Here is an 18,895-nt window from a genome sequence, read left to right as displayed (position 1 = left end):
TATATTTTCTCTGAGCAACTTCTTTATGTTCATTATTATTTCATTAGCCCTAATTCCCATAGGTGGATAGCAAGGAGAAGCCTTTCAAGAAGGGGGTCTTTTGGCAGCCAAGGCCAAAAAGTCCTGATTCGCGGCTGCCTGTAGTGCCTCCTTCGGCGGCACCATCCTGGCTGGGAGTGACTTGCTACAGGAGCCCGGGGTTCTCTACTGATGATACTTCCTGTCTCCCTGACCTTCCTGTTCTGGGGGGTGAGTACAAGGGGGCAGCCCAAGGTGGGGAAGGAACGCGAGATCTGATCAGAGCCTCAGGTGCCAGGTGTCTGCCCAGGGTCATCTTGGACCAGTGTCTCCTCTAGGATTTCCTTCCCGGTCAATTGTCAGGGACACATGGAGGGCTGCCTCCGATGATACTCAGGGGAATTGAAATAAATTACAGTGCTTGTAAAAGCCTCTCAGACACTGTCAGTTGAGTCTCAAAGCCTATCCCAGCTGTTTTACTCCAGTGGGTTGGTTGTGACTCTGGCTGTTTGGGGGTCACGACTGCCCCTGGATTTTGATCCCGTCCTTACCCTGACCTACCAATTCCCTCTCAAAGGGTGCCACCCTGTCCCGGGTGGTTTGCAAGGATCCCTCACAAAGGCAGCATGGTTCTCAACAAAACATTTCAGGGGCAGGGAGGGGTCTTCCCATGCCAGTGCTCTTTGTGGCTGTGTAAGGCCAGAGGAAGGACTAGGGATAGCTCTTGGGGAGAGTTGGGGGTACAGACCACCAAAGCCTTCTCTATTCATCATTGTTTTACTTAAAACTTAATAGATTCTGGGATGCCTGGGTGGCTCAGTTGGTTAAGCATCTGACTTCAACTCAGGTCATGATCTCATGGTTGGTGAGTTCGAGCCCCGCATCAGGCTCACTGCTGTCAATGCAGAGCCCACTTTGGATCTTCTGTGTCCCTCTCTCTCTTTGCTCCTCTCCTGCTCACACCTTCTCTCTCTCTCTCTCTCTCTCTCAAAAACAAATAAAAACAGGGGTGCCTGGGTGGCTCAATCGGGTAAGCATCCGACTTCGGTTTGGGTCATGACCTTGCAGTTCATGAGCTCGAGTTCCGTGTCAGGCTCTGTGCTGACAGCTCGGCGCCTGGAGCCTGCTTCAGATTCTGTGTCTCCTTCTCTCTCTGTTCCTCCCCCACTTGCACTCTGTCTCTCTCAAAAATAAAGATTAAATAATAAATAAATACACACATACATTTAAAAAAACTTAATAGATTCTGAGAATATTAACCTTGCTACTTGCCCTGCCTCAAGCAAAACCATTCCCAAGTTCATCTCTCTCCTCTCTCCTCCAGCACAGATCCAAACTAGGTAGCCTTTCTTGTATGTCTGTAAAGTCCCTGAGCCACCCCAGAAAACCCTCCCACAAGTGCACTCACACACTCTGGTCCTAAGGATCTCTTCTTTGGCTTGCTCTCCTCTAATAGTTGGACACAAGCTCTGAAAACACAGCTTCCATTACTAATTTTTTCTCCTGGTTGTTGTACCAACCGTAGTATCCTAATTATAAAAAGTGCAATGCGGGGGGAGGGGGGGGATGGGGGGAAGGGAGGAAATCCCCAAGGGAATACGGTATGTTTTTCTGTCAAATCTGAACCTAGATTTGGCCATCTGAACACTTACAGAACTAGAAAGGAAGGAGGGAACACCGTGATGAGCAGAGGCACCTCGCCCTGGATTAGAGCAGACATCACTGTCTGGTGGGAAATAGACATCACTGGAGGGCAGGAACAGTGCAGCTAGTGAGCATGGTCAGGTTTGAAGCTGATGAACGGGTGTGTGCACAACTGAACATGTGGATGTACATGCACTGGCCCTGCCTTATTGCCTGCTTCTGAAGAGGCAGAGATAGAGTGGACCAGAAGCCACAAACCTGGTTTAGCCCTGGCTTTCCCACTCACCACCTGAGGCCGTTAGGCAAGTTGCTTCTCCTTTTGAGACACCAGGGAGTTGGACTAGCTGAGGTCCATGTTCCCCCACCCCTACTCTGGCCCTCTCCAGAGCCTGTGGGTCTGTGCCTTAGCAGTAGAATAAGGCATTTTTAACGAGAGTCTCTTTTTCAGGACTCTTTCAGAGTCCTGAGCTGGTAGGACCTACCAGGGTCCTGCAGAGAAGAGGAAGCTTAAATGATGGAGGTTGAGATGACCACTTACCTCACAGGTCTCTCTCCTAAGAATCCATGAGGGACAGTACTTTTTAAGATCAAAATGGAGTTGATTTTCTCAGGCAAGTTACCAGAAAAGCGATTTTCCATTGTAGGAATTTAGAGCACCATCGCACACACTGAGCACAGAAAACTCTTGCCTTCTGATCTCTAAGAACTTCCATTCATTTTAGTGCTCAATGAACTTGCACGTTTTCCCATTACCCCTTTCATAAAAAAAAATCATTTTTAAAGCAGAATTGCTTTTCTCCTTGAACTCTTCACCAAGGTTGCTTCGATACCCATCTAGGAGTGGCTCCTAACTTATTGTTAACCTGTTAATGGCAGCGATAAAAAATATAGAAAGGCAAAGGCTATTTGAATGAGAAATATTTCTGTAAAATCCCCTGGGATTGGGAGGTGGAGCAGTGGCTCTAACAGTAGCTCCGTTGCCAGTTTCAGACTAACAGGTTTGGCAATGATGTTTTGTTAGCAGCAGTTAATCAGCGAATCCCATTACTTAATAAGGTTATCACTCTTAGCAAAAGCTGCAAATTAGTTTCTTTTTCTCCAGGCTGAAGATAACATCCTTAAAATTTTGCATCTACAAGTGGTATCTTGTTAGCAGAAACCAGGTAAACAGAAGCTCACGGAAAATGCCATTTGTGTGCAATTCCGGCTAATGTTTTTATCCAAATACTTCAGTCATGTTAGCCTGCAGCCTCCCTTCTCCCTCATCATTCGGTGCCTGTGCGGACTGTGAATCAGGGAGGGGTAGGAAGCTGCTTCTTTGTTCATCACCAGCTGCGGGAAACACTGTCGTGTCCACCGAGAATAAATTCATGGGCTTGTAAAGCTTGGCTAAGTCACCACCAACCCCGGGTCTGTCTGCCCCTCAGCCTTGAAGGAGGTTTTCCAGTGATTTAGTGACCCAGGAGCTGCTTTCTCTCAACAAAACCACTTCCATCAACCCCCACGACTCTCACTTCCTATCTGGGCACAGGGCACTCAGGGTGGCCCATGAACTGTGCCTCCCCGCCCTCTGGGGTCTCCCCACTGCACCCCTTAGCTCCTGCCGTGTGTAAATCCCCCATAGCTTTATCCGCCAAACCTCCCAGGTGCAAGCTCACACGTATTCACCCATCCCTTTTCCCGTGGGGCCTGGGAACGTCGGAGGAGGACCGAGTGATGCTAAACACATTGGCATCAGCCTTGACCTCCTACCAGGATGGCGTCGTGTCCCAGTGGAAGGGGAGGCGGTGTGGTGGGGAGTTATGTCCTGCAGCTGACGGCAAGTGCTGCCGCGGCCTCTTGGGAAGGGGGGCAAGGGAAGCTCTTCCTTGCATGCACAATTCAGGATGAGAGGTGCAGGGGGAAAGCGTCTAGGGGCCAGGAGACCGTGCGGGCGGACACCGTAGGTCAGGGCGGCGGGGCTGCGTCTGAGCGCCACGCCTACACTCACAGGGGTACACCCAGCAGACCTGCTCTTCCAGCTCCACAGTGCTCCACTCCACAGTCCAGCTGTCCTGTTTTGTTTGCTTGTTTTTGCCTTCTGGCTCAAAAAGCCCAGGGGGATGGATAGGAAGGCCTTCCTGGGATGCGTGTATTGTGCACATGCGCGGAGTGTCTACCTCATTCCAGTGGTCGATGCCATTTTCCCTCCCGCCCGTTTTCTCCCCGCCCTGCCCCTCTTGCCCACTGGCTCCCACACCTCCTCTAGCTCCTAGCATTTCTTAGAGCTGCATATAATTTCCCCTAGGAGGGACTTTGTGTTTTCTGGCTGAAGTATTCTTTACACATTTCCAGTCACTTTCCCCTTTGTGTCGCAACTCAGCATCCTCCCCACACTTGGCTGTTGGAGCATTTTTCTTTTTCCTGGTGTTTTATTTCCTCCTCTTGTCTCCTCCACCCCCCACTGCAGTGAGAACATCTCTGTGTGTGTCTCTCAGCTTTACATTTTCCACCAGCAAACACACTTCCAAGGGCCTTAGTGACTTGTGAACATTCCTTCCAAACTAGTCTCCTGGAAACAGGATGGCAGATGAAAGATTTCTTCATTAAAATTAGACACTTTAAGAGGCATTCGGTAAAAGCTCCAAGAATCCCCAATGGGCCTCTGTCTAGTGAGGGGGCCAGAAGGAGGCCTGGGTTTTGGGAAAGGCCAATGCCAAACACACAAGCACACTGGGATTCTGTCCCCCTCTTTCTGACACAGAATTCCTTCCCCCGGAGCAGGGAGGTTTTGAACCTCGTGGGTTGTTGCTTCCTACTCATTGTTCACACTGACTCCTTCTTGAAACAGCTAGTCTGGGGGCGGGGACTGGAGGTCCTCATGACCCACTGTTCTTGGAGAACAGAATATGATTTATGGCTTGCAGAGCGGGTCGAGGTTTGGGATGTAATTCCAACCAGAGATTTCCCATTTGGACTCCTAATGTTTGATTATGCAGCTGGGCGGCGCCCCTCTAAAAGGCAGCTTTCTCGACATGAGCCAGTTCCCAGCTGGGGGTTTTCACTGGACCAGCAGCATGCAGTGGGAGCTTGGAGGAAACTCCTGGGCAGGGCCTTAGGAAACTCGGGGCCTGGGAAAGTGGTTTCTGACTCTGACTGAAAGCAAGCAAGCAAGAGGCACCAAACTGACTTCTTCTGAGCCAGGCTCGGTCCTGGGTGCTGCATGCACAACAAACATCTCGCTGATTCCTCAAACGCCCCTGCTTTGAGGGCACGTGGCAAACAGGCTCAGGGCACATTCCTGGGGCAAACCAGTCCACCTGCGGGGCTGGCAGGAACCCCTGTCTTCCTGTAAAATCTTTGGTGCTTCCATGACGACCCAAGGCTGGGTGGTCTGGTCTTGTGGTTGGGCCTCAGTCCTAGGCAATATCCACCCCTCTCACAGGCCAGGCCTCAGACCAGGTGGACCCTTTTTACTTCTTTCAGGGACTTAGGATATAAGTCTCTAAAAAGCCGCTGAGGTGCCAAGCACAAAAATGGACAGAGATTCTATTTTTTGCCACCTGGCCCACCTGAAGGAGGCCAAGGATAAAACACTTTCTCAGCAGGTGCGCACACACACTCAGCACAGCAGCAGATTTGTCCCATGCTTTACTGTAGACCATTGTTGTATTCAACGTTCAAGCAAACTATTAGGATGGACATCCATGCCAGAATACTGAATCCTGAGACACAGATGCATGGGAACCAAGTCTTTCTTATGCAGCCTACAGTCCCTCCTCCTCAGTCCAGTCTCTCAAGAGCCACTTCACATGAGCGTGCGTTGCTTCTGCCAGCAGACGGGAGCCAGGTCCTACAACCTTTGGCGTGTAAGGCACTCTCCTCCCAAAGCATGGACTGTGTTTCCTCATTTTATGCTGAGATCTGACTCTGGCTATTGACCTGGAAACAACAGGGGTTGGGGTGGAGGTCAGGAGGGAGATCTTGAAAAGTACATGTAGCGTCTTGCGAGGCTTCGGAGGATGTCTTTACATTGGCTCCAGGCAAAGGGAAGCTGTTTTTCTTTTTAAATATTTATTTATTATTTATTGATTGATGGATTTAGAGAGTCCATGCAAGCACAAGCAGGGGAGGGGCAGAGAGAGAGAGAGAGAGAGTGGGAGAGAGGGAGAGAGAATCCCAAGCAGGTTCCAAATTCTATGCAGAGCCTGATGCAGGGCTCGATCTCACAACTGTGAGATCAGGACCTGAGCCGAAATCCAGAGTCAGATGCTTAACCCACTGAGCCACCCAGACACCCCAGGAAGCCATTTTTCTATATCACATAAGAGAGGCCTGCTTGTGCTGGCCTGGAGAATTAAGGAGAATTAGTAATGAAGATTCTTAGACGCTTCCAATCAGTGTCCAGATCCCAGATCTCAGGGTCCCACTCTTTATCACTTTTAGGGCAGTGAAATTGACGTGGGAGACCTAAGGCTGCACATTCAGTATACTTGGCAGCTTTGCTACTATTGCTATCAGATCTTGGGGCTGATTTTCAGCAGTTTGTCCCATAGATATAGGACATAAAAGTAAAGGACTGCCATAGAGGTGCTCTGGCTTTCTCAGCATGCTGTGTGTTGGCAATAAGCTGTCCTGAATGCTTTTTTATCAAGTGTTGCAATACCATCAACGGCAGCCAGCACTTACCACAATCCTTATAATCACCCCATTCTACCGATCAGAAGCCATGGCAAATGCATATCCCAGTGGTTCTCAAATTTGGCTGCATATAAGAATCACCTGGTGAGGGAAATACAAATCAAAGCCACAATGAGATACCACCTCATACCGGTCAGAATGGCTAAAATTAATGACTCAGGAAACAACAGATGTTGGCAAGGATGTGGAGAAAGGGGTATCCTTTTGCATTATTGGTGGGAATGCAAACTGGTGCAGCCACTCTGGAAAACAGTATGGAGGTTCCTCAAAAAATTAAAAAAAAAACAACTACCCTACGACCCAGCAATTGCACAACTAGGTATTTGTTGAAAGGATACAAAAATGCTGGTTTGAAGGGGTACATACACCCCAATGTTTATAGCAGCGCTATCAACAACAGCCAATTTATTTGGAGTCCAAATGTCCATCAACTGATGAATGGATCCAGAAGATGTGGTACACACACACACACACACACACACACACAATGGAATATTACACAGCGATCAAAAGGAATGAAGTCTTGCCATTTGCAGCAATGTGGATGGAACTAGAGTGTATTATGCTAAGCAAAATAAGTCATGCAGAGAAAGACAAATACCATATGATTTCACACATATGTGGAATTTAAGAAACAAAACAGATGAACATAGGGAAGGGAAGGAAAAGTCAGATAAAAACAGAGAGGGAGGCAAACCCTAAGAGTCTCCTGAATACGGAGAACAGACTGAGGGTTGCTGGAGAGGAGGTGGGTGGGGGCATGGGCATTAAGGAGGGCACTTGTTAGGATGAGCACTGGGTGTTATATGTGAGTGATGAATCACTAAATTCTACTCCTGAAACTATTATTACACTATATGTTAACTACTCGAATTTAAATAAGGTAATAAAAAAATAATAATAAATAAATTTTAAAAAGAATCACCTGGGGTGCCTGGGTGGCTCAGTCAGTTAAGTGTCTGACTTCGGGTCAGGTCATGATCTCACAGTTTGTGAGTTCGAGCTCTACGTTGACAGCTCAGAGCCTGGAGCCTGTTTCAGATTCCGTGTCTCCCTCTCTCTCTGCCCCTCCCCCACTTGTGCTCTGTCTCTCTCTGTCTCTCAAAAATAAATAAATGTAAAAAAGTGTGAAAAAAAAAGAACCACCTGGTGATCTTCAAAAAATATTAACACCTGGTTTCCACCTATAGAGAGCTTCCTTTCACCGGTATGAGGTGGGCTTATTTTAAAGCTTCCCCACATAAGTTTAACGTGGCGCAATTTGGAAACCACTGGCATATCCCTCATCCTGGCATACTGCCTCATCACTGCCTCATCTTCCATTTCTACTGCATTGCTGTGAACACAGGTGAGAGCTTTGGTGACATCACTGCACACCAGGTGTTTTTACCAGTCCACTTACCATCAGCAGTGGGGCCCTTTGCCGTCAGACAAATGGGCAGTTCAACTCCAAACTCCCACCCTGAGGGTCTGCTTCGTAGGGCCACTCTTGGAACTATCTCTGCCCACATTCCCTAGACAACAGAGGCCGAGCAAAAGCTTATACGCTAAGACCTTATTGCAGAACAGAATTCCAGGGAAGCAGAAGTGAAGATACGAGCGAGTTGGGGAAAGAGAGAGAGCAAATATAAGGAGGTGCATTACCAAGCTGGCCGCAGCTCCATGTGAAACTGATTGCTCAGTCCTGCAGGATGTCTCAGAGAGACCCTATGACACTACCCATCCTCTTTCCCGGGGGAATAAGGGAGGAGGAGTTGGTGTCTGACTCTCATCTTCCATTGGCCCCTGTTTGCCAGTGGCCATTTCTGGATTGTGTCTGTTTGGGTATCGCGTGGGTCCTAGTATCTTGTGTCTCCGTGGTGAAAAGAAAGCCCTGCAGCAGAGGCTGAGCGGCCGGAAATACGCAGCATGGCACGTGAGAGGCACTGCATCAGCTGCCTATTGCTGGGGAACCAACCCCCCTAGCACCTGATGACTTAAAACAACAACCATTTCACTTGTTCACAAGCAGTTTGGGCTGGCTCTGTGGAGCCTGTTGGTCTTGCCGGGGCTGATCCACATGGCTGCAGTCATCCGATGGCTTACCTGGGGCTCACCTGGGCCTGGATGGTCCAAGATGGATACACTCACATGCCGGGTGGATGCTGCCTACCGATGGCAGGACCTCTCTCTTCACACGATTCTTCACCCTCGAGGGGGCCCGCCGGGGCTTCCCGACATGGCAGCATCATGTTCCAGTAAGGGCGGGGGACAAAAGGCTGAGGCTCGGAAGTCACATAGGGTCATTCCCACACATTCTCTTGATCAAAGATGTCACAAGGTGGGCCCAGATTCAAGGAAGGGGAAACAGGCCTCTTGATGGGAGGAGGAAGAGAGACACCTCGCAACGGGCACACAGGCAGCAACGTGAGGGACCACTGCCGCTGCCTTTACAAACCCTATAAAGCGAGCGTTGTCACTTTATGATGCCTGCAAGCAGGCCTCGGATCCATGGCGACGGTGGAGGCAGCATCAGCCTCCAGGCTCCAAGACAGACAGAACAGCATGAGTTCTAGTTACAGTCACGCTGACCCGACTCCAAGCAGAACGTGTGGATCTGGGTGGCTCGTACCTACGTCCAGGTCAGAATGTACACTATTTTAGCAGCCGATAGGGTAATATGTAATCAGGTTGAGCGCATGCCTATACTGCAACATCAAAACTCCACTTCTACAAATTCTCGCAGATGTTCACAAGGTGAGAACAAATGTATTCATGGTAACATTGAAATTGCAAAACACTGGAACAGTCTCCAAGTCTATCAACAAGGGAATGGATAAATGAACTCTGATATATTCATTTAATGGACTACGATACAGTAACTACAATGATATGGATGTATCAGTGTGAATACATACCAGAAATTTAATGACAAGTGCAATAAAGAAAGTTGAAGGAGATACACATGTTGATATATTTTGCATTTCTTTTTGTTTTTTTTGTTGTTGTTATTTTTTTTAACTTTATTTATTTTGACAGAGAGAGAGAGAGAGAGAGAAAGAACAAGGGAGGGGCAGAGAGAGAAAGGGAGAGAGAGAATCCCAAGCAGGCCCCATGCTCAGTGCAGAGCCTGACATGGGGCTTGAACCCATGAAACGTGAGATCCTGACCCAAGCTGAAATCAAGAGTCAGACGCTTTACCAACTGAGTCATCAAGGTGCCCCATAATTTGTATAAGTCTTTTAAAAAACCCACAAAATGATATCTTATTATAATTTAAGTATGCAAACATACATTACAGCAGTATAAAACACAGGGAAAAGAAACTCTCAACTTCAGGAAATTGGTATCTCTAGGGGAGAGGAAAAGGATTAGGGGAGGGTTGTCAAAATTTTACAACATTATGGGGCGCCTGGGTGGCGCAGTCGGTTAAGCGTCCGACTTCAGCCAGGTCACGATCTCGCGGTCCGTGAGTTCGAGCCCCGCGTCAGGCTCTGGGCTGATGGCTCAGAGCCTGGAGCCTGTTTCCGATTCTGTGTCTCCCTCTCTCTCTGCCCCTCCCCCGTTCATGCTCTGTCTCTCTCTGTCCCAAAAATAAATAAACGTTGAAAAAAAAATTTTTTTAAATAAAAAAAAAAATTTTACAACATTGTATTTATTATTTTTTTTAATTTTTTTTCCAACGTTTATTTATTTTTGGGACAGAGAGAGACAGAGCATGAACGGGGGAGGGGCAGAGAGAGAGGGAGACACAGAATCGGAAACAGGCTCCAGGCTCTGAGCCATCAGCCCAGAGCCCGACGCGGGGCTCGAACTCACGGACCGCGAGATCGTGACCTGGCTGAAGTCGGATGCTTAACCGACTGCGCCACCCAGGCGCCCACAACATTGTATTTATTAAAACAAAAGTATCTGAAGTAAATACAAAATGCTAACTTCTGTTATATGTGGGCCTTAGGTTCATGGATTTTTGTACTATCATTTTCTAATGTGTCATGAAAAATAAAAACAAGTATTCCTACAAGGCACTAAGAGACCTCAATTCTGATCGGGATTCAGCTTCTAAGCTTGCTCTTGGGTAGAAGAAACAAGTCGGGGAGAGATACACCCCAAAATGCACATGATGCCGACCTGTGGGTGATGAGATTTTAAATTATCTTTATTTGCTTGATTTTTGTTGCAGTTTTTAGTGCTGCTTCTATGTTTGGTTATCAGGAAAAAAATAAGATATTTTCAAGAAACCTCGTTCTTTGGAACTTTAAAACCACATTGCGCATCACAAGTAAAAATGAACGGAAATCACCATCTTGTAGGTTGAACATTGGCCTTCGTTACCTCACGCCAGTCTTCTTCACACAGCATGTACAATTGGACATCAAATCCTGCTGCACACCAGCATGCCTGGGCTCAAGGTGGGGGTGGGGGCAGGGGTATTACGTGACAGACAAGGCTTTCCCTCATTGGAAAGTGGATCCCTCAGCCTACTCCTTTATTAAATAATCCTTGGGGTGTCTGGGTGACTCAGTCAGTTAAGCTTTCGACTTCGGCTCGGGTCATGATCTCATGGTTTGTGGGTTCCAGCCCAACTTCGGGCTCTGTGCTGACAGCTCAGAGCCCGGAGCCTGCTTGCCATTCTGTGTCTCCCTCGCTCTCTGCCCCTCCCCTGCTCATTCTCTGTCTCTCTCTCTCTCTCAAAAATAAATAAATGTTTAAAAAATTTAAAAAAATAATTCTTGGCAAAAATGGCCTACCTGAAGGGAGGGCCCCCTTCAAGGTATCACCTATTTCTAAACACAAGCAATGACCAAAAGGATACCTGAGTGTACATAGCACTGGGCACGTGTGCTGATGTGTTCACCACTGTCGTGGCACAGGACCCTGGGGATTCTTTGGAGCAACCACTCTAGTGTCTCTATCAGGGGGCTCCATCCCCCTCCTACCCACCAGTAAATGATGGCAGCTTGTTTGAATCATCACTAGCAAATGTCACAAGTTGCATGATTGCCAAGAGGGATTTGTACGGAGAGCACAGAGGCAGCTCACTATCCCCGCCCCTGAGCTCATTCAGCAGATTTCACCACGAGTGAGTCCGGGGGTGCAACTCAAAGCTAGCTTAAGCCAAAAGGGGGGATCACATTCAGCTTATTTAACTGGAGGACACAGGGGTGGAACCAGGGACTCAGAGTCCATCAGCAGGGACGTTTCTCAGTTTTCCATCTCGGCTTCTGTCTTTATGTTGATCTCATTCTTCCTTCAAGAAACTCTGTCCAGCGGGGAGGAGAGAAGAAAGGGAAATGACAGGAGGCGGTTCCAGAATTACCTCCTGCCAGCTCAGCATCCAAGAGGAAGGAAAGGGAGAGTCACTAACACTATCAGCACATTTCATCTCATGAATGACTCCGATGAGACCATCTTGAGCCTCCTGTCCACCATATGTACTGATCATTAAGGCCAGAGAGCAGGCCAGGCTTGGGCCACACGCCCAAGCAGGGCACAAGGCAGCATATACAGACTGGTGGCCTCATCGAAACTGATGACATAAGCATGGAGGAGCAATCGTCTAACGGAAGAAAGTGTGCTCTCATCTGAGGGAGGGAGGAAGACTGAGGAAACAAAACTGAGGGACTGCCCCCATGCATGTAGGATACAGAGCTCTTCCTCTGCAACCAAGTCTCTTAAGCAGTACAGAGGCATCTCCCCATGAAGTATGCCCCTCTTGTCCCCCTTTCTAAGTGATGTGTGGGGAAGACCTCAACAGTAAAAGGAGAAAAGTTCTTGTAGCTGTTTGTTGGGCTGGGGGCTCACTTTGAATTAGCCCAAACTCCCCCTTCTCCCCAGCACAGTTACCATTCCTTCCCCTTGCTTCTCTGTTCTTATCCATCTCCCTTTTTCCTAAAGACAATAACCTTCATGTTTTTAACCTTCCCTAGTGATAAAAAAATTTTTTTTAATGTTTATTCATTTTTGAGAGACAGACAGAGTGTGAGTGGGGGAGAGGCAGAGACAGAGAGGGAGACACAGAATCTGAAGCAGGCTCCAGGCTCTGAGCTGTCAGCACAGAGCCCAATGCGGGGCTCAAACTCATGAATTGTGAGATCATGACCTGAGCCGAAGTCGGTTGCTCAACCACTGAGCCACCCAGGTGCCCCAACCTTCCCTTGTGATAAATAAAATGTACTCCTGGCATCTTAAGAGCAAGTCCTTGTATTTTAGGGGCAGAGAACTATGACTGAAAGGAAAATTGCAAGTAATCTCACTTATGAACCTATACCCCCAAATCCTAAACAAATCACTGTTTGCAGGATGACCTCAAATGCTAGTCAGCACTGTACGAAAACAAAAAGAAATAAAACATATCAGGATCGAAAAGGAAAAACTAATACTGGCATTATTTGATATGACTATTTTACACAGAAAATCCAAAGCAAATGACAAAGTACAGAACTAATAAGGCTTCAGTCAATTGCTATCCACACACACACACACACACACACACACATTGTTTTTCTATGTACTGGCATGCACTATATGCTAACTAACTTGGATGTAAATTTAAAGGTAAAAAAAAAAAGAAAAAGTAGATATTTTTAAAGGTACCATCACAAAAGTAATAAAAAGCTGTAACTTATCTAGGAATGAATCTAACATAAGATGTGCAAAGAAACAAATTTTTACAAAGAAACAAATTTTCCTTTACAAAGAAACAAATTTTTTTTCTTGAAAGATATAAAGGAGAAATGGAATAAATGGAAAGAAGCACCATGTTCATGGAAGGAAAAACTCTATGCCATAAAGGTGCCGCTTTTCCATAAATTGATATATAACTTAGTAAAATTACAATCAAAATCCCATCGGGTTTTTTGTGGGATGGTTTCAGGGTAGTTGGTTTCCACCAGGGGATGGGCCCCAGGAAAGGGTCCACAGCACAGTGACCTGAGGCGACAGCCTCACCTCTCTGCCATCATCCCAGAGTGATGGGATCTGGGCATCAGTCCCATTCACCCCAACGAGGTGTTGAGCAGGAGAATCCTGAGTTTTGCCTATGACTGGATGTATTTCAGCATCAGCTGAGTTCTGTGTTTTTGAAAGAGGAGCAGTGGAGAAAATTGGTTCCTGCTATTTCTACTACTCAGGAACCAAAGCCTTTTCAACCCTGGGAGCTGGCCAGCTAGGACATAATAAATAACCCCACCAGTGGAAAAAACGCCTTCATTTCATTCCATGAGTTTATAAATCAGCATGTTACTCAGTTATCCCCTGACTTCATCTAATATTTTTCTCCATCACTCCACCATTGGGGATAGTGTCCTACAGGAAAAACTTACATTCTGAAATGTGCATTTCATCTTCTTCCAATATGGAAAAGAAGGCTCAGTGAAGAAGGAAGAGTGAGCAGCCGTTGCCAGCTTTCTGCTTGGAAACAAGCCATGGAAAGGCATCCAGGAAGAATCTTGCTGGAAGATGACTCTATCAGGCCAGATCAGGAGTTTATGGCCGGGGCTCACGCAGGGGACTCCAGTGACCCACATGGAGAAGAGCTGGCCCCTTCCCCTGCTTTGGGCTCTGTTCCTCCAGTCTGGAGGAAGCCCTGTGACACAACTCGGGTGGAAAGATGAACCCCAACCACGGCACCCGTGCTTATGTGGAACCTCATGGTTTGCAAATCATTTCATCTCACTTGATCCGCACAACGATCCTGTGACTGTTGCCATTTGAAAAAGGGGAATATGGCATTTTAGAAATGGGGAAGCAAACCCAGACTCCAAATTCACAGCGAGCAAGTAAACAAGCCAGAACTCATGTCCATGTCCTACTCTCTTTTGTGCCCCCATTCTGTTCTGCACGTCACCGCTTCCTGCGGCGTTACCCCCAACCCCCACCTGTGGGACCTCTTCCAGTCAAGGCCCTGCAGCGGCGGCTTCGCTCTTCTGAGGGCAGATGGAGGCATGTGGTTAGTCCACGGGCAAGACCGAAAGGCGGGTCTTTTGGTACCTTAATGTGCTGTTCCTGAGAAAGGCGCTTCCTCCAAATAAGGAGTTTCAAAGGCGACCGGCAGCACCTTGTGTGCGTGCCGGCGCTTTCCTCCTGGGGCTGCGCGCAGAGCTCGCACCTGGCCAGCCCACTGCTGACACCTTGTGGCCGAGGAACAGAGTTCCTGCTCATTTCCTCTCGGAGTCCCACCAAGCGAGGAAGCTGGAAGCTAGGAACCAGCCAGATAGCCTTCTTCTATCCTTCCTGGGCTCCCCTGGCGACTGTCTCCTCTAAAGCCGAAGTGCCAGGCCCGCGTGGGGGCTGGTGTAACCCTTAGCGGGTGGCTGCAGAGCTTCCCTGGGGCCCCGAGGCCACCCAGCTTGCCACTGTGAAACCACGGAAGCAGTCACAGGGCCCTCTAGGTGGCACCTGCTGTCCAAGGTGGTAACCAGCACGCATGGCACTCACCAAACAACGGGCAGATGAAATAAGGGTTCGCCCATAAAAATAGGCGTGAGCCAGACATCTGACCACCGGCTCTTCTTCGGGGCCCTGTGCCTGCAGCGGCAAACTGACAGCCTCCGAAGGTGGGCAGGGCGCACCCGCGGGCACTAGAGCTTGGTGCCAGATGGCCTCTTTGGGCAGCCATTGAGGCAAATGACACTTTAGAGGCAGAAGTCATTGTTCTGGCGTCAGCAAGAAAACACTTCAAATTCTAAGGAGACCCTGCCAGTAACAGGAAGAAAGGTACCATCATCTCATCGTGGACCGCGGCAGAGGCATCTGGCCATGGAGAGTCTTGTCACTGTTTTAAGGTGTGGTACGCAATTATTTTAGCTCGCGGTATTTTTAACGTTCGCTTACTTCACTTCATGAGAATTTAAGATAGTTCTAGTTCAAAGTACCATGCTGTCCCACTGCGCTAAGTAGCTAAGGGTCTTGAATCAGGACTGCATCCCCAGCCCTCTGTTTCTCCACCTGCAAAATGGGAAGTTTGAACAAATCTGTATTTCTTAAAGGGTGGGTTGTGAACATATGTGCGTCACAATTGCCTGATCTTTAATTAAAGACCCAGGTTTCACAATGGCTCAGCTGGGGTCTGAGAATCTGCATTTGAACCCCTTCTTCGGGTCATTCTCATGCATAGATGTTTGAGAATGACTGAACAAGGTGATCTAGCGTCTAAGATCTATCGAGATACCATTGTGCACTCCGCACGGACCAGAGAAGACGCTCAAAGAGCCCACGGTCTTTTTGGGAACAAGGACAAGTGAACAAAAAGACATAGTGAGTGACAACAAATGCTGTGGCAGAAAGGAGGAGAGAGTGGGAAACTGCCTGGGGACATCATCCCTGAAGGCTCCACGGAGAAAGGGACGCCAGAGTGATCTGGAGAGATGGGTTCACCAGGTGACTGAGGTCAGGAGGGGCTCTGCGGGCATCCCGAGCTGCGTGTGACTTTCCACTGCTGTCCTGGGGCTGGGGTGGTTAGAGACCTGAAGCCCCGCCCCGACAGTGAGGCCAGCATCTGTAAGAGGAGAGCAGCACACTAAGGATTAGCCTGCCGTTTTCATTTGATCCAAAAATGGATCCAAAGCTCTGGTAATCTCATCCTCTCCTTCCAAAGCAGTAAGAGGTCAGGTCCTCACCGAAGGAGTGCCCACGGGTGGGGCCGGTACTGTCCACAGAGCACATGTGGGCAGGGCTGGGGGTGTCCAGAAAAGCGAGCCTGGGATTTTGTGTTAACAAATCACTTTCTCAATAAAGGACATTAAAAAAAATAGTCCTTGTTTTCCTTCCTATTTCTCTTTCCCCTCCCCCCCCCTTTTTCCTTTCAATTTCTTTAATATTTAAATTTCCTTAATATTGAAAACTGTTTACTTCCAGGAGCTTTTAGAAAGATGTACCAAGAAAACACCTTGAGTTACTACATGGGATCTAATCCATGTTCTTAAATCTGCCCTGAATCCCTCAGCCTGAGTTCTGCCCAGACCTTCTTACCCAGATGGCCATTGTCCATGGCCTCCGCCCAGTGGCCTTGGGCAGACATTGAGAAGTGCAGGACCATTCTACCCGTCTTCTGCTGGTATGTGCTGGGGCCTCGTCCTGTCAGCTCACGAGAGCCAATTCTCCATTTTCAGGAATATTTTGTTAAATACAGACATTATTAGATACTAAATTACATGCATTACAGGGGCGCCTGGGTGGCACAGTCGGTTAAGCGTCCGACTTCAGCCAGGTCATGATCTCGCGGTCCGTGAGTTCGAGCCCCGCGTCGGGCTCTGGGCTGATGGCTCAGAGCCTGGAGCCTGTTTCTGATTCTGTGTCTCCCTCTCTCTCTGCCCCTCCCCCATTCATGCTCTGTCTCTCTCTGTCCCAAAAATAAATAAACATTGAAAAAAAAAATTACATGCATTACAATTAAATGAGAAATGCTAAACACAAAATTAAAAGATGCTCCAAACTCATCACTTCCCAATTATTTTACCACATTATACTGTTATCTGTGCTCCTGAGGTTATTCATACCTGTTATATCCAAACAGTGGAAATATTGCATAATGAGGTGGCACTGCCTGGGTCTTGCCAACTCCAAGTTCAATGGTGTCACATTGTTAGCTTGCAATCGATTGTGGTGAAAATATTTACACCACAGAAATCAGCGTATGCTAGAAATCAGGGCTTGGTTTACGATTGTGTTAATTGTCTGGACTTAAGAAAGTGATGGAAAATGTTAATAATGAGAATTTAACTTAAAAACATGTCATATCTACGGCTGTTACATTGTGGATAGCGCAAAAATTTGAGGAAATATTGTTCTAGTATTCGAAAAGTAGAATTTGGTCTAGAAAAGAAGTCGCTTGTGTCATTGAATGAGCAAATTTCCAACCTATGTCTCTATGGTCTTACTTTTGTCTCATATGTTACCATACAGGGAAATATCACCGAATAGTCGTTCAGCAATTGAAACCAGGTACAGGTACAAGAATTCAACAAAAATCAACAAAAGCATTCTGTGAGAATCCCTTTTATAACAAAGAATGCATACCTTATTATTTGTAAATTGTGTGCTGCTCATCCTTCATAGCAGCAAAAATGTATATTAAATGTGTGTGTGTGTGTGTGTGTGTGTGTGTGTGTGCATTTTTTCCCCCAGAGAGCCCTTAGTTAAATATTTACCAGTGCACCATTAATCTTCTCTGGGCTTTGCTTCTGTGGAACACAATTCACACCCATCAAGGCTGCAAAACCAGTAGTTGGTTTTAATTGCTGTGGTGGCCGATAGAAGGAGCACTGGATTGAGAGTTCACGAAGACCCAGGTTCTCATCTGGGTACTGCCAGTCACTAGCTACCTGCCAAGCCACTCAGCCTTTCTCAGTCCCCCCATGTGCGTAAGTGCGTAAGTGGGTGCGTTGAACAACATGAACGGTAAAGTCCGTTCCAGCTCTAAACTGTTATGATCTATGACTCTGTGAGCAAGAGAGGACTCCAAAGTTACAGGAATGCAATCCAGGAAGTTTGGGATGTGCAAACATACCAACCTAAGGACTCCCAACTCCACACTTCAGTGTCAATGTCATTTGTGAAGTCACAGATTGGTTTTAAATGTTCCCATGTCATCAGGTTACTATACTTTCGATGAGAATGACATGAATTTTAGGCAAAGGAGAAGAGAGAGGCCTTACCTGTAAAGAATGTCTTTCGAGGCCCATCTGAGATGAGATACTGTAATTCTGTCTGTGGGGATGGGAGTGAGAAAGATGCACTAAGTATGCTCCTCAGGCAAGGACACTGCTGTCATATCTTCCACCGCCCCTGTCCCTCTCCTTCTGGACTTGGCTTTACTGCTCCCAGGGGACGATTCTTGGACCCTGAGGTCTCCCCCGTGGCAGAGGCAGGGCCAGCTGAGGTAGCTCAATACCCAATGAGTGATGGTCCACAAAATCTAATAATTAACTAGAAAGTACTTTATCGCTCACACAGTGCCTCCGTAGCCTCCCCAGTTTGGGGCAGGAAATGGTTAAGCACCACAGTCCTGATCCAGAACAGCCACAGGCAGGGGAGGGGCAGCCAATTAATAACACTACACAGGAAGTGTGGGCCTCCTTCTTTCTGCCCAATGGGGAAATTCATTTTCAATCCTGACCTCAATGAGGAAGTTACTCTTCCTGCCAAAAGGAGTGGAGTGCAACCTTCTCTATCCCCACAGCACAGCAGAGCCAGAAGATAGAAGGCAGACAGAGAGAAACAGCACTGAGGGCAGAGCAAAACGTGGGGAGGGACAGAGCGGGCAGCTCGACAGAGACAGCCCTTTGCAGTAGTACGATGACACGACTCAACACTCACTCGCTCACTGAAATGGAGGACAAGGCTGGGAAACGAGAAAACACTAGCTGAAGTGAAACAGTGGGAGACACAGAAAAAGGTCAGCAAACCTAGAAGAGCCTAGACAGACCGGATCCCATCACCGACATGTTCCTTAGCAGAGAGTAAATGGAAGACATACCAGAAGGCCACTGGATACTTTTTATTACAGCATACAGTTTAAATTAATATATGACAGGGGCGCCTGGGTGGCTCAGTCAGTTGAGCATCTGGCACT

General features: G+C 47.7%; 1 long non-coding RNA gene across 1 annotated transcript; it reads right to left on the bottom strand.

Moving 5' to 3' along the window:
* Positions 1-10,973: 10,973 nt before the first annotated feature.
* Positions 10,974-18,465, bottom strand: LOC123608811. Its single transcript, XR_006717461.1, has 3 exons — positions 17,979-18,465; positions 13,647-15,820; positions 10,974-11,584 (listed from the first exon to the last, which is right to left on the bottom strand). It is a non-coding gene; the product is annotated as an uncharacterized LOC123608811 (long non-coding RNA).
* Between the last annotated feature and the right edge of the window lie 430 nt (positions 18,466-18,895).

Source organism: Leopardus geoffroyi, chromosome B2 (assembly GCF_018350155.1).
Source record: "Leopardus geoffroyi isolate Oge1 chromosome B2, O.geoffroyi_Oge1_pat1.0, whole genome shotgun sequence".
NCBI lineage: Eukaryota > Metazoa > Chordata > Mammalia > Carnivora > Felidae > Leopardus > Leopardus geoffroyi.
The sequence above is the reverse complement of the archived record's forward strand: the minus strand, read 5'-3'. Positions and strand labels throughout refer to the sequence as shown.